The sequence below is a fragment of the Terrapene carolina genome, unplaced genomic scaffold (genome assembly GCF_002925995.2).
Source record: "Terrapene carolina triunguis isolate 2854851 unplaced genomic scaffold, T_m_triunguis-2.0 Scaffold66, whole genome shotgun sequence".
Lineage (NCBI taxonomy): Eukaryota > Metazoa > Chordata > Testudines > Emydidae > Terrapene > Terrapene triunguis.
In genome coordinates, this window is record NW_020664417.1 from 57,391,493 (window position 1) to 57,407,052 (window position 15,560).

The window sequence follows — 15,560 nt, forward strand, 5'->3', positions numbered from 1 at the left end:
TGGGAAACCAACTCAGAGGTCACATGGTGACTGTACTGCCAATATACTTGCAGTTCTGATCTTATCAGTGAGTGTGCATATTCCAATTTGTGTCATTTAATGCGTATTTGTGTAAAGAAGGTGTTGCTTGAGAGATGGGGTTGATATTCTTTAATTTATTGTATGGAAAAACAGATACAGGAAAAGCTTTACTCTAGTCTGTTGGACTGACCAAAATTCATCTCATTTGCTGAATTTATAGGCCCAGATTCTTCCTTACACTGACTCTAGGTGTGGCATAGGGACCAAAGGGAGGCAACTTATTATAGGAACAAAGTGCCCTGGCCACTCCCCCTACCATTTCTGGCACACCCTGGAATGCCCCCTGTGCCAGGACATTGACCTGTGTAAAATGTTTCCACTGGCATGAGTGGAGAATACAGACTTGGTAGCATTTCACACCCACTTTGCACAGGTCTAAATGACTTTGCAATGTGCAAGACTGGCCTTTTTTTTTTTTTTGTGCTATAACATCCTCTCTTTCTAAGACACAAAGTGCAGCTGATATTAGTTAATGTTGCTGCCACTGATCTAAACACAGCTAAGTGGTCTGTTTGGACTAGTGCTGAAAGAATCAAAGATGTGAATGGAGTTAAATCTCAGTCATAACATTTATACTCAATCTTCCTCAAAATTAGGACAGATTGGGAATGGTATTCCAAATCTGTCTTTCCTAGAGAGATTCCAATAAAACTTAGGATCTTGGTCAGATGTTCCCCCTGCCAAAGTTTGGACAGGAGGTGGCTTGACTCTTTTTGGTTTTGGGCCCATCTTTAGTGAGAAACATGGCAAGGTATCTATACTTCAGAATGGTGAGGTTTTTTAGGGCAGGAGTGGGGCATGGTCTGTGGGGTCTCTTTCCTACTAAACATGAATTGCTTTTCTAGATCTCCAGTTACAAAGCAGGTTGGTTTTGTCTTTTAATTATAGGTATATATAGGTGAATAATGTAAGGATTGAATTACATAAACACTGCATTGCAATTTTCTACAGTTCTCTTCAGTCCAAGTAACATGTGATGTTAATTTACAGATTTGTGGCTGCCTTTAGGTGACACACAGTGCCTTAAAATTCTAAATGATGACTTGGCTAAATGGAAAAATCGCATTACAAACAACCTTTACACTTCCCAGGAGCAACAATTGAATGTGATGCCCTGGCACCATTCTAAAATGACACTAAATTAAGTTATACATCGAAGCCACATGGTCCTCAAAGCCACTTGAGATAGTGAGTAATTTTTGGACATGTGCAGACAGCCATTAACAATGTGCCCGATATTACCCCGAGTGTGGGGGAAAATGTATATCAGATGCTTGCAGAAAGTTTTGAAGTGGCTACTAAGTTCAGTAGAAGTAAACACTATGTAGAAGTACTTCAAATATTTCTACCATCTACTACATTTAATCAATGGAACTAATTAAGGTCTCTGTGTGACAGCATCTGTAACTCAGTCGTTATTTTGTACACTGTGTCCTCAAACTCCTCAGTGGCCTCTTAGGAGCAGAGTCATCAGTGCCTTCCCTAGCACAAGATCAGTGACCATACTGTTACTCTAATTTTTTACCTTCCTCTGGGGAAAAAGGACCGTCATCGTGCTTTTCAAGATGGCAGACAGTATTCTAAAAACAGATTTGATTCAGCAGCCTTGTTTGAGCTAAACAAAGTGGACTTTTTATAAACAAAGCTGGAATGGAAATAAAATATATTTAACAGCACTTAAGTTACTAGCGAGGACTGGCAGTGTTGTATGGCTACTTGGTTGGGGCCTCTTTGCAGTGGAGATGCTGGTTTTAAAACTGGTTCAGCTAAAGCTGTTCTAAAACCTATTAAAACCAGGGTGTAGACCCAGCCTGGGTTGTCCTCTTTTTGCCTTTTTATTTTGCAAACCAATTTCAAGACCATCTAAGATAGGGCCACCTTAAACCATTTCAAGCCATTCTACAGTTCTAATGGGCTTGAAAACTGGTATAAGTCAACTGATTTAGAAAATGTCCCCATGAGCATGGAATTGCATCTCTAGCATATTTCCTCTTGTTTTGGGAGTATTTCCAATATACCATGTTCTAACTTGGCAAATGCTTTTTCTTCAGACACCTCAAAATTCCTTCTTTTCCTATGCTGGCAAGGCCTGACATCTGATGACTTTTTTTTTTATCTATCTCTTACCTCCATTAAAGACACTCTTCTCCTGCCCAGTCTCTTCAATTCCATTAACTTTTTTCTTTTTCTTTTTTTTTTTTTTTTAAAAAAGGCCAACAATTCTAAAATTTCACTGTGGTGCTTGCACGGAGTGTTTGAGTTATCCACTAACGGTAGCAAGGCAATGTAACTATTCTAATATTACAAGTACAAAATGAAAGCTTGTAGGTACAGACTGAGAGGTTATGACCTATTGCAGCATGTCTTCCCTAAAGTAAAATGAAAATAGTTCTGATGGTGTTATCATGTAATTGCTGCAAAGGGTAGGCATATTACATTTTTCCCTAATGCTCACTTGGCCAAAAAAAAGAGGGTGTTAAAATGAATGTTGAGGGGTACGGTGTGGGAGGAAGAGTGGCTTGGGGCTCCCAGGAGCACCCAGGCCAAACTGGACATGCTACTACATCTGAGGAGAAACTCTCCTCCCGTGGCACAACAGCAATTATAGTATTAATACAGTGACCAGGACAACCAAAGGGCGGCTGCAGTGAAAGTGAACACAGGGGCTCTGACCCCTTGCTCTTGGCAGCTCATCTCCACTTCTCTGCTCTGCATAATGGAAGCATGAAGTACAGATTTGAGACCAACAGGCTGTGATTGCTTGGCCCCATCCTAGCCTCTTGCCTTCAGAAGGTGTCTTCTGCTCTCACTGACCAGTAGCTTCAGGGAGTTTGGAAGGAGAAGGATGCTATACATTCCCCTTTCCTCCACTGCCTCCCCACAAAAAGCAATTTTATAAATCGCTATATTAGCAGTTTTCAGAGCAAGATGGACCAACACTTTGAAGGGGAACTGAAAATGAATCTCTTAGGCCACACAGAAACCCTTTCACTTTGTAAATAAACATCCAAGTTCATGTACTGTATTGGAGTGGTCATCTTCTTTAAGGTTCAGGGTGCCTGGGGTCAGCCAGCCTGGTCTGATTATCAGTTCCAGCTGGGAAGGAGTCAAGAGGTCTCTATAAAAGTGGAGAGCGCTCAGGTGGAGGAAAGTTGTAGGAGGGAGCCTTGTTCCCATGAGTCACCCTGGAGCAGAAAGAGGGGTACACAGTGAAAGGTCTCTGGGCCCATTCAGCCTGGGTTTGTTGTGGGGGGGGGGGGGATACTGTGGTGTTTTTTGTTAATAAATAAAATAAAACCTTCCTGAGAGAAGATCCAGAAAGATCTGAATGTGTGTTTAATTCTTCCTTGATTGGCAAAACAGGCCAACAGCCTTACAGTTCACTTCAAGGAAGTTTAAAGTGTGTGTGTATTTTTAAATAGACTCGTGGCTCCTGACTCTCAGCACCAATGGCTAAACTAAAGTTTATTATCTGACAACTTCTCGCCTGTGGTTTTTTGTTTGTTTTTTGTTTTGTTTTGTTTTTTCTTCTGTACTTACTTCCTTCCTACTTCTTCCTTGCTCCCCCATACAAGGTTCTGATATGAACTAGTACCTGAAGATTACTTTACCTCAGTTTTGCAAGCAACTTTAATGGACATTTGACCTCTGTCTTTGTTTCCTCTCTTAGTATAAAGCAGTCAGGTTTTTAAATCCACCTCTTAAATGGATCATAGCACAAACTTGAATGAATATCTCTGCTCTGGGTTTTCCCTGCCATGTGCTGCTCTGGACTCCTCAGGGGAAGAGAAAATCTGGGCTTGGTACAATTTAACTTCTCTGTTTTACAGTGTCTGAGTTCCTATGCTCCCAGTTGAAAATATTCCCTCTGAGGACTCCCGTTCACTAAAGGGATTATTGTCAGAATAAGCTACTATAACAATAAACTGCTTTAGGTCAAAATAACCTATTTTTGTCTTACAGCACAGCAGAGAAATGGTAATGTTTTGCATTTTTTATGTACATACAAACAATGAGCTGTAATAGCCATTGCCCAGTTTTAAAAGTCCAGATTGGGGCTAGCCCTTTCATGGCTACTTGGTGAGGGATGATTGGGTGGGTGGCGGGGTGGGGGAGGTTAAAGGAGAGATAAACAGGAAGGAAAGAGCCTTCCTCTCTGACATTACACTCCATGTTCTTTATGGAAAGATCCTTATGATATGTATATGACATAACTGAGATTTACTTTATGCAAGATGGTTCATTTAAGGTATCATTGGAAAGGTTATGATTTACTGAATGTATTTATCCAATTTGTATGCATGTATCATTATTTTATCTGAAGCTGGGACTATTGACCATGTCTATGTATTTCAAATGAACTACATTGGATGAGGCCAAACAGTATTAGTGGCTGACTGAAGAAATGCACACAAGGATTACCCCAGGAACAGTGTGCAATAGAAACCTCTCGGAGATAGCTCTGCACAATGGGAACTGTTTGACCCAGGTCACAGCAAAAAAGCTTTCCAGCAAGTGTGTGTGTGTGTGAGATATAAAAGAGAGACAACTACAGTATGAGGGGTCCTCACTCTCCCTACAACAACACAACTGAAAACACCCGAGGAACAAAGATTGAACTGTGGGAAGTGATGGTCCCAGGCTGGAAGGATTTTCAGCCTGTGTAAGAGAATCTGGGAAAGTTAAGGCAACTTGTACCTTAAGAATCTGCCAGCCTGTTTATCATTCAGGGTGCTAATTTACTAATTTGTATCCCACCTATCTGGTGTGCTAAACTCAGTTTGCGGCTTTTGTTTATTTACTAAGGCAATCTGCTTTGTTCTGTTTGCTAGCCTTTAACCACTTAAAATCTACCTTCTGTAGTTAAACTGGGTTTAATAAACAAAATAAGTTTATGTAATTTCTAACTGGGGATGGCAGGAAGTCATGTACATCTCTTTGCATTGAGCAAGAGGGTGGATTTTTATGAGCTTGCGCTGTGCAGATTTTTCTATACAGTGCAAAACAGTATTATTTTGGGTTTATCTCCCAAAAGGATGTTCATGTGAGTGCTGGAGAAGTCCTCTCACATAGAGCTGACTTCAGTCTGTGGCTGTAGCTGGGTGTGGCCCTCCTACCTGTATGTATGCTGGTGGAGCAGGAGAGACTCAGTGAAATCCAGTACATCAGGTGGCATCCGAGAAGCGGGGTCCAACCCATCACTCTCCCTTTGTGCTTTTGTGCTAGCCACATAGAGGCTGCCAAGAATAGCCCCTGTATGGTTGCTCCCCATGGGAGCAATTCACTGGATAAGGTGAGTGTGGGAAGTAGGAGGATCCACGGTGCTAAGCAGTGAGGGAGCTTTAAAGGGCAGGGCTGTGGCAAATTTACTCCTTCCCCTCAGCACAAATCCAGGTTGCGCCAGCAGACACTGTGCCCCTAATGCTCCCCCAGAACAATGCAACTACAGACACATTTTAGACCGAAATGGCGTAAAACTGAGAAGTTAGATTCCTCATCAGTTAATCCAACATGTGTACTTGGGACTGGAGATTATACAGTTCCACCACCACTGCTATATTACCTTATTGGTATGAAGTGCTCTGACTTTACTGAAATGAAACACTTTGAAGATCAAATGAAATGTTTAGTTTTATAAAAACCTCCAAGGTTTTTTGACTCTGGTTTAATCCTGACTAGGGACAGACTTTCAAATCTTAGAATTTCCATCCCACAGGAAATTTAAGGTTTTGGCTAGCTCCATTCCCAATTTATGTGTAACAGGGCAAGCTGGCTGGTGGAGGAGGAACTGTGGATTGGGAAATAGGATGTGTTGAGGAAAAATGTATGAAGTGGGATATAGACACTTCTCTTCCTCCCCCTGCCCCCGAAACAAAAAAAAAAGCAAGCCCCTGGGTGCCCAGACATAGAGGGCTTTGGATTCCTGCTCATTTGGAACTTTGGGAGGTTAATTTGAAGGATTGTCCATTGCTTCTGAGGAGAGGGATCATTGATTGACTATCTGGCCCTGAGGGGAAGCACTGCTGGTCCCTTATTGGATTAGGTTATTTAGAGTATTGAAAACTGTGTTTAAAATTACAAGCTAACACTTAAACTTAATTTAGGTTGCTGGCAGGCTAGCGGGCCCTGGAGGAAAGTATGGGATCAGAGCCAGCCTAGAGAAAGTTGGGATGGGTTGTGACATTCTGTTTAGGGAGAAGTCTGCTGTATGTGTTTCTGGTTTGTTCTTGTGTGTTATTCTGAATTCTAAGATATAAAGTAGGGTAATGTCAGCCTTCCAGCCAGTGTATTTCATGTTTATCTAATGTCTTTGTATGTGTGCCTGAACACAACAGGCTGTCCCTAGAAGTAGAAAGATTATTGAACACTGCTGTTGGGTTAAGTAAAACTTCAGTGGTTTTTGACTACACTTCCAACATCGGGGTCTGACAATCACTGGGGTTTGCAGAGATCTGCAGGGCCCTTAAAATGGAGTTAAGAAAAGCAGCCAAGCTCACCTGATATTTACAGGCAAGTAGTAGTACTGGTGACTCAAACACACATTCAACCTGTGTGTTTGAGTCATGTCCAGGAAGGGGCAGGTTATGTGGCCCTGTAAGACAGTCTACAGGACTGGCATGGTCTGGTTCCCAGTTCAGCCAACCACAGGGACATTCTGGAACTTGTGGTTCCTGTTAGATAGTTGATCAGATGTCCGGTAACTTAGTTCTATTGGTGTTTATTAGTCAAAGATAAATCAGCACTAGACAGGCAAATACATTATACCAATCTGGGAAACAGCATGCAGCAGCTAGTTTTCAAAGTACGATCTTAATCCTATCCTCCTTTTGTATCATACTTGATTACAGCAGATGGAAAGTCCACGGTTAATACAGACCTTTCTTCTCTTACCTAGTTTGTACCTCCTGTTTTTTCAGGGTACAGAGATACCTACCCCAATTATTTCTAGTGCCTGCACCAATTATCCCTAGAAGATAAACAAACCATGTTGGTTATATTTGGCATTACTTCTGAAAGGTTCTGCATACACAAATGGTTACATACAGTTCACCTGCATGGCATGAGTAACAAAGCATACTGGGAGCCTGGTTCACAGTTAGCATAAGTGCAAAGAATACAGAGTCTTCTAAAAATATATAATATTGGCTAACATTCCCACAGTAATGACTGTTGGAGACACAGCAAGGAATGCCAGGAATATAGGAAGCAGCCCATTCAACAGAGTGCAGAGACTGGTTCCTGTTTTCTCTACTAAAAGACCCTGGATTGTGCCAGGGCAGCGGGGAACATCACAAGAGAGCCTGAGAAGAAGTAAAGACTGAAGGGTGTAAAGGAGGCTTGGACTATCCCAAGGAGGGGAAGAGCATAGGAAGTCGTATTGGAAGTGAAATGGGAGAAAAATGGATTGTTTCTACCAGGGCCGGCTCCAGCTTTTTTGCCTGCCGCCCCAAGCGGCAGGGGGGAAGAGAGAAAAAAGAAAAACCCGATTCAGCTGCCGCCAAAGTGCCGCCAAAGAGGACGAGAGGGAGTGAGGGACTCACCGCCGAAGACTGAAGCCGAGTTGAGTTGCCACCAAAGTGCTGCTGAAGACCAAGTTGCTGAAGGACCCGCCGCCGAATTTCCGCCGCAGACCGGACGTGCTGCCCCAATGACAGATGGAGTGCCACTCATTTCTATTGGCCGCCCCAGGCACCTGCTTCCTTTGCTGGTGCCTGGAGCCGGCCCTGGCTTCTACTTCATTCAGGGCCTCATGGGTGGAGCTCTCAGAGGAAAAAGCATGAGCTCTCCTAAGGAAATACCAAGGGGTGCTGTCAGACACTGAAAGAAAGGAGAACCTTGATACTCCTTTTGAGGGAAAGTAGTGGTCCTCAGATACTGGATGGGGGCAGGTGGAAGCCCGTGATGCATTCCTGCATGAGAGGGAGGCCTTGTGAACTGGATTTATAACCCTGCGTGCAGTGGTGGTGGTAGTAGTGGGAAGGTTGATACAGCCTTCAGTGAAGAGGGTGTGGCCCATAGAGGGAAAGAAGCTGGGTGAAGACTGCCTGATAGAATCACTTGAAATTCTTGGTTTGGCCAAGAGGGCTAACTACCCACCAAGGAGGGAAACAAAAGCATAGTTGCATCTCCATGCCAGAGAGGTAAGGTCCTCATTATAATACTAAATTTTCTAATATTGAAGAAAATTAGCTATACTTAAGAGTCTCTCTTGAAACCATGGAAATTCATCTGCTCTCAAAACTGGTTTCACACTTGTTTCTTCCATTTCTGAAATTTAGACCTAAAAATAAACTGCTATAAACTTCACTATGAATCCTTAAATTGAAAACCACTTTGGTCTGAGAAAGTGACTCAATACTTTATATAAAGAACAAAAGGTAGTTCTGGAATAATTTCAATGGTGGAAGAAGTTGCGGGGGGGCAGGGGAATGATCATTCTGTCAATTGTTGCAAAAAATGGCTTACATAACAGTGGTTCCACAGTCAGCTATGCTATATGAGGAGTAATGTGGCTATTGAGCCCTTATCAGGGAAGCAATGTGAGTGTGAGTTTCTTTCATGTGGCCACTTTTGATTCTGAATTTAAAGAAATGCAAATTTTCCACGTCTCATCATAACCCTGAAAATGAAAACAGTGTTATGCCAATCAGATACACCGCATGAGAAAGTTGACTACATTTTTCTAAAATATGATGATTTATTCTCTACTAAAACATGCACACTTTAACCAATTAATTTTCATTTTAAGGATTTTGTAGATGTGCACTAGAAGAGCTGCAAGACACTTTTAGATTAAAATGTTTTCTTCAGAATAGTTTGACACCCTAAATTAAAAATAAAGAAGAGAAATCAAATTAAGGGCTAGATTACTTTGGGTTGTGCCTAAAGTCAGAATACAAACTGCACCACCTCAGGAGTGGCCCAGGAGGCATTGTGTTATGGACATGCTCCTCTGAGGTAAAATTTGTCTCCTGACCCTCTCTTGCTTCATGGGGAAGTAAGTTACTGCAGCCTTTAAAAGGGTGCATTTTACTTCTTCATGCCTGGATATCTAATCTGGCCCCATGAGCAGAGGGGACAAAGCCAAGACTCTGCTTTTCCCACTGGAGCAGATGGGCAGTGAGTGGGTGCAGGAACTGCCTGCTATCCATCATGCCTGGACCCATTCTCTGGATACCCTGTGCAGGGGCATAAGGCAAGTAGGAGGGCTATATACCCCCTCTCTTAGTCACAATCTAGCCCCAAAATAGTTTTGGGGAGTGTGGGGCAGACAAGGAAAACATAGAGGCATACAGCTAAACAACAACTTTAATGCATGCCCCATTTATTAAAGAATAAATATTTAAGATTATTCTTTAAGAATAAATGGATACAAATCAGACGTCAAGAATGATAACATTCAAAAATCAGTCAGAACACTTCAACCTCCCTGGACACTCAATAACTGACTTAAAAGTGGCAATTCTTCAACAAGAAAACTTCAAAAACAGACTTCAATGAGAAACTGCAGAACTGGAATTAATTTGCAAACTGGACACCATCAAATTAGACCTGAATAAAGACTGGGAGTGGATGGGTCACTACAAAAACTAAAAACTAATTTCCCCCTACTGTTACTCAAACTTTCTTATCAACTGTTTGAAATGGGCCACACTGATTACTACTACAAAAGTGATTTTTTTCCCTCCTGTTGATAACCCACATTAAATGAATTGTCTCGGTAGAACTGACCCCCTACTTGGTAAGGCAACTCCCATCTTTTCATGTACTGTGTATATATATCTTCCTACTGTATTTTCCACTCCATGGATCTGCCCACGAAAGCTTATGCCCAAATAAATTTGTTAGTCTCTAAGGTGCCAGAAATACTTGTTGTTTTTGCTGATACAGACTAACACGGTACCACTCTGAAACCTCTCTCTCATATCCTGTTTCTGAGTTGGGTTGGCAGGCTGAGAGGTATGATACTAATCATTTCTCTTTCTGAACCACATATGAAATTACCTGGATAACTGAAGTTTCAGAGGGTAAACCCTATTTTTCCCCATGCTGTGTTTTCTGAAGAAGCTGTTGGTATCCAGACAGGCTACATTGAGGAATGCAGCATAGGTGTTTTAGGAGAACTTAAGTAGGCTTTTATTATTGCAAGCCATTCTACTTAGGAATGAAGCCACACATCTGGAAAAAGCCCTGATACAAAATGCAGCAGCCATATTTGTTTAGCAGCACAAGTCACAATGAATGCATCATCACAGGAAATTTATTTAATTTTGTCCTGGGGATCTGTTTTTTGGCATCACTCCTGTGACACTTTCTTTAGGTATCCAGGCTGAGTCACCTTGCAATCTGCCTGCCTCCAGCGAGAGAGAGACTTGCTGTCATCTCTGATGCCATCAGCCTATTAGCCCAAAGGAGATAGCAATTCCTTACTTTGCCTTGTAGGCTAACAATAGGTGCACCCCAGTTCCTGAGTCTCTTTGAAGCATTCCCCTGTGATATCCAGTCCCTGTCACTGGCTATTCACAGAAATAACAGGTTTGTTGTCCCCAGGGGAACAGTATATGCACCAGCTGGACTGATTCAGCTTAGGTTCAGCTCCTTGTACAATAAATATAACTCAGTGCTGTGGTATAGCAAAAACAATCATGAGCCTATTACCAGAGATCAAGAGTTTAAGGAAAACAGAAATATATTATATAAACAATTATAAGTTTTAATTTCTACAATGCAGGTTAACTTTAGCAGGCTAACAATCTGTCTGAAGCAGTCTTATCTCACCCAAATGTCCTTTGTAGCACTTCCAACCAAGGATGGTTGGGATCACACTTTCATGAATGTAAATCTACTATTTCCTCAGGTGCAGGAATAAGGGGAGGCTTTTTGCCTTTTCCTTGTATCCCCCAAAGTTCATTGTTCATCTCCCGAGTCAGGATCATCCCATGCACCCCCTCCCCCCACCCAAAGCTTATACTGCAGTGTGCTGATTTCATACATAAATGGGACTTCCATTGTGTTGGCTTACAATGCTAAATTTACATGTGAACTGAGGCAAGCAGGTGACTATACATCCTTTATCTAGCAAAAACCTGTTTTATCACCCCAATAACAGGTCCATCAATGGCTATTAGCCAGGATGGGCAAGGATGGTGTACCTAGCCTCTATTTGCCAGAAGCTGGGAATGGGTGATAGGGAATGGATGAATTGATTACCTGGTCTGTTCATTCCCTCTGGGGCACCTGGCATTGGCCACTGTTGGAAGACAGGATACTGGGCTAAATCGACCTTTGGTCTAATCCAGTATGGCTGTTCTTATGTATGCCTTGATTCAGACTTTAGGGACTACACACTTACATGGTATTTGCACATACATTTCACAATGGTATTAATAACCAGTGTCTCTAGCTTTTATGAAAGACCTTACTGAGCAATCTCTTGGGCATTGTGGTGCTGCAACTACCCCTGCTCAGGGCTGGGCCTACAGGCACCAATTTAGCCTTAGCAATGATACAGTAACATATACCTACAGCATTAGTTACAAGCATAAAAGCATTGGGCAGGATGTGTGCCAGATCCTCAACTGGTGTAAATTAGGATAGTCTATTGACTTGGGTGAAAGCCAGTTAATACTAGGGTTGGGAAAACCTGGTTCAGATTCAATAAATTGAGCCAAATCTTTGCCCAGAAGTTGAACTGAATGACTATCCATTTGGGGGTTCCAAATCTTTCTTCTAACTTTTGTCTGACTGTGCAGTGCCTGGGTTAAGAAGAAAAGTGGAAGTACCAAAGGTTTGCCCCCCCTCCCCCACTGTTCTCATAATACTTCCTCCTCAGCCGAGAAGTATGGGACCTCTCCCAAGTAATACTGCTCACATAAGGCTTGCAGAACAATGTGGTTTCAATTAAGCTTTGGGTAAATCTTCAAACTTTAAATGTCTGAATTGAACATTCAAACTTTGGGTGGTGGGGGCAGGTGGGCAGTAGTTCATTTAAGAGCATAGTGGTCAGGAGAGAACTATACTACAATTGGTCCTTTTCACTTGCAAGGCAATCTTACAAAACCTTTTAATAATAAAAAACTCCTTAGAGAACAAATGTCTAATTCAAAAAGTACTACAGTAGCCAGGTCCTCTTTCTTCACAAGCAAGACTTGCAGCCTAAAGGTTCTGTTCTGCAGCCCTATCTCATTTGAGCCCACAATCCCCTTGACTACAGTATCATTGATCTTCATGGGCCTCAATCTACTCCCTCAATCAGTAATAAATTGTAGATACTACTAGTAAAAATCTCAGATTCTAGAGGCAACTCCTGATGCAGCATACTTTGCTGATTCATACTACTACTATATACAACTCCCTGAGCAGGGAGCAATAATAGCAATGTTAAGGAAAGCAGACCCATTGTTAGTTAAATGTTGTAGTATAACTCAGTTACTACTTCATTTGTCGTTGGCAAGGAAAAATATCTGTGCTGTTTTGGTATTCTTTCAGATGGCATTGTTTCCACTTGTCCTTGCAAGAACCTGTTAAGTTGTCATCTTTTGAATCCAGGATGCCTTTTTTCATGAGACTGATTATTTACCATTTCAAAGTCACAGCCATCATGGATAAGGTTTGTTAGTATTATTAAAACATGAAGAGCAGAATTGCTGCAGTTTAGAAAACATTAGAAAGGAAAGGCCAGATTGTAGATCAACCTGATTGCAGCTACATGCTGACAGCAGAATACTTGTTTACCATTTCTACTTACTAGGCTGCTCCAAAAAGTGCCACTTGTTTAAAGCAGTGATACAACCTGACATGTGCATCACATTACATTAGGCTGTATATGACCTGGAGGAATCAGAAGGTATATAGGTAGGCTAGACAACTTAAAATAGGAGCTCCTAGTCAGGGACGTGCTTTGCAAATGGACTTTTGAGGTCTAGTACAGCTGCTGCAGGAGGGATTAAGGGAATTCAGGCTATAAAGGCTCAAACACAGAAAGAGCAGTGGCCTCTTCAACTCAGTCAGGGCCCAAAGCATGTTCCTGAGGTGCTCAGGCTGATTAAATCCACCTGAAAGTGATTTGCCTGCATTCAAAATGGTCACTTAACAAAATCAGTGGCTAGAGCAGTGAAAAAGCATCTTAAAACAACCAGGACCATTTTGAAGGTTCTCTACCTGCTTTCCAGTCAGTAAAGTGAATTGAAGCTTTAAATAGTAAAGTTAAAGGGACACTGCCAAGATTTGTTAAAGTTTTGGTTTCCATTATTTCTAATATCCTAGTAGATGCTGAAAACACTTCCCCCCTCCCCTCATATTTTGTCGTCTTCCTTTTTTTTTTTTTTTTTAGTTTAATAATAATAAACATTGTCCCCTCCCTTGTAACCAAGGAGTACAGAGTTAGCAGAAGCCTTGTTTGCTCACCAGCATTACTGATGATGACATTAGCACAGCTGGTGTGTGTACTGAAACAGTGTCTGAACCACAGCATCAGATCTGAGGCATCCTACATCAAACCCTTCCCTTCAAACATTGGGGTTGTTTTGAAATCTGAACCAAAGATTGATCCAAATTTTGCATTTAAGAGTTTGGGTATTTATGTACCAAATTTACATTTGGGCTAAATAGCCCTCACCTAATTGCTCTTAAAAGCTGTAAGTAAACAACCCAAACAGAAAAATAATGTGGTAAAGGGTCCTTCATGCCAAAATTCCAAACATTCCTTCCTCTCTATCAGGGCCTTACTTTCTTCCTACAAAGGACATGTTCTCTAACCTGATGCCATGTAGGTCCACACAGCTCATTCCTTGCTGTGGCCTCCACAGCCCTGATGCTGATGGCCAGTACGCATTCCAGCACCAATGAGGTGCCCATGGGGAGTGTCAGCCTGGCCATTCTGTGAAGTGACAGCAGAGGTACCCAGTAGGAACACCAGCACTATCATGGGCTTTCTAACTGCCCTTTCTCTTTCAAAGGGCTTTATTATACAGATAACTGATGGATTGGCAAAAAGAACGAGGAGTACTTGTGGCACGTTACAGACTAATATATTTATTTGAGCATAAGATTTCGTGGGCTACAGCCCACTTCTTTGGATGTGTAGATGGAATGGCAGTTAGACTTCTAAATAAGACTCCTAGTGTCCTGATTGGTATCAAAATTAATATCAGACTCTGGAAACATTGAAGGGAAGGAAATTCAGCAACAGCAGACAAGCAAAATAGTCTCCCAAAACTCAATCATTGGAAATAAAAACAGAGAACTTTAAATCCTGGTCTGCAAAAGTACAAAAAAATCAGAGTAAAGAAAATAATGGATTACATTTTTTGAAATAGACTACCATTTTCTAGAATGAAATTCATTCTTTGAAACTTTTAATGTTTTGGACTTTTAGTGGTTCACCGCTATTCATTCCTATACTGAACTGCCAGCAATATTTTTGTGAGACTATCTACATTCAAGTTTTGATTGTGTGCCTCTGTCTCTCATCTTAATGATGATTAACTCTTTCCTGCTGTCTTTTCATAGACCAAAAGAAATTTGCTTTTTCTCTTAGAGTCCGATTTTCATTTCTTTGAGCTGGCCAAGTCCAACAGAGATTATTTTGGCCATCTTAAGTAAGATTACTTTTGTACTGTAAGGACTAGCATTATGGAATCTTAAAGAAACATGCAATAAGTCAATACTGACTCCTGATGAGGTTAATATCAGTTTTATTGATGTGGGATGTAAATATCATGTGCCCAGTACTTGTTGGGCCTGTTTGTATTTTCAATTAAACTGGATTTGGACAATTGAGTCCATGGCTCAATGAATGCTATGATTGATCACTATTCAAGGTGACCATTGGCAGTTACATTTGGAGCATCTTCATCAGCAATGTATAGAATTTTCTGTTTATAGAGGAAGTTCTTTTTTTTTTTTTTTTAAAATGCTCCTCCACTAGTATTTCTTTAGAACTCTGTCAGAGTACTTGCACACCAAGTTGTAAGGCATCTAAAACTATGCAATTGCAAGTGCAAAGAAATGCTCCTGAAATTATGTGCCTATATTTTTATTTGCAGAATGACTTTAAGAAATAAAAATAAGGGCAGATAAGCTCATGGTTTTTGCCTGGCCACTGTAGTGTATAAACTCGAGGCACTTCTAATTTAAAAATATTGCCTATAATATGTATATGCTCTGATTAGAGATGGACTTTGCATTCTACTATGGTAGAATCTGTCTAGAAGTGTACCTAAGTACAGTATCTTAATTTCTTTCTCTGACCTTTGCAAAGAGCATGTGAAAAACATACTAATGGGATCTAATAATTCACAATTGATTTAACAACCTGCACTAAGAAATCTAGTAAAGCTTACAGTGCTAGGTAAGCTTTTGAATATGCTACTGAAGAAATATAGTGGTATCAAAAATAAATGATCAAATACACACAGTATGTGTCAGTTATTATGTTGTGGGACATATGATGTGAGATAAAATCAGACTCCTACTTT